General features: G+C 36.8%; 1 non-coding gene across 1 annotated transcript; it reads right to left on the bottom strand.

The window, feature by feature from the left end:
* Positions 1-63: 63 nt before the first annotated feature.
* LOC116097649 lies at positions 64-170 on the bottom strand. Its single transcript, XR_004121494.1, has one exon. It is a non-coding gene; the product is annotated as a U6 spliceosomal RNA (small nuclear RNA).
* Between the last annotated feature and the right edge of the window lie 954 nt (positions 171-1,124).

Genomic DNA, 1,124 nt, shown 5'->3' with positions numbered 1-1,124 from the left:
CAGTCCTTGGTTGGTGGTTGAGACCCTGGGAGCTCCGAGGGTACTAGTTAGTTCATATTGTTGAAAAATATGGAACGCTTCACGAATTTGCGTGTCATCCTTGCGCAGGGGGCATGCTAATCTTCTCTGTATCGTTCCAATTTTAGTATATGTGCTGCCGAAGCGAGCACCATTTGTTACTATTGTGAAGGGTCTTCTTTTCCTAATTTCTTTCTCAGCCTGTTTATCCTTTATATAGAGGAAGGCCACTGGTTTGTTTAAATTAATGTTATATCCAGCTACTTTGCTGAATTAGGTTTAGGAGCTCTCTGGTGGAATTTTGGTCAGTTAAGTACACTATCATATAATCAGCAAATAGTGATAATTTGACTTCTTCCTTTCCAGTTTGTATCCCTCTGATCTTCTATTGTTGTCTAATTGCTAGGACTTCAAGTACAATATTGAATAGGTAGGTAGAGAGTTGGCACCCTTGTCTTATCCCTGATTTTAGTGGGATTGCTTCAAGTTTCTCTCCATTCAGTTTGTTTTTAGCTACTGGTTTTCCGTATATTGCTTTTACTATGTTTAGGTATGGGCCTTGAATTTCTGATCTTTCCAAGACTTTTATCATGAAGGGGTGTTGGATTTTGTCAAATGCTTTCTCAAACTCTAATGAGATGATCATAAGGTTTTTATTTCCTTTGAGTTTGTTTGTATAGTGGATTACATTGATGGATTTCTGTATATTGAACTATCCCTGCATCCCTGGGATCAAGCCTACTTGATCATGATGGATGATCCTTTGATTTGCTCTTGGATTCCATTTGCAAGAATTTTATTGAGTATTTTTGCATTGATATTCATACAGGAAATTGGTCTGAAGTTCTCTTTCTTTGTTGGGTCTTTGGTTTAGGTGTCAGAGTAATAGTGGCTTCATAGAAAAAATTGATAGAGTACTTCTGTATTTATTTTGTGGAATAGTTTGAGGAGTATTGGTATTAGGTCTTCTTTGAAGGTCTCATAAAACTCTGCACTAAACCTATCTGGTTCTGGGCTTTTTTTGGCCAGAAGACTATTAATGAATGTTTCTATTTCTTTAGGTGATGTGGGACTGTTTAGATTGTTTATCTGATCTTGATTTAACT

Source organism: Mastomys coucha, unplaced genomic scaffold (assembly GCF_008632895.1).
Source record: "Mastomys coucha isolate ucsf_1 unplaced genomic scaffold, UCSF_Mcou_1 pScaffold19, whole genome shotgun sequence".
Taxonomy (NCBI): Eukaryota; Metazoa; Chordata; class Mammalia; order Rodentia; family Muridae; genus Mastomys; species Mastomys coucha.
Note: the sequence above shows the minus strand (reverse complement) of the source record. Positions and strands in the feature narration are given on the sequence as shown.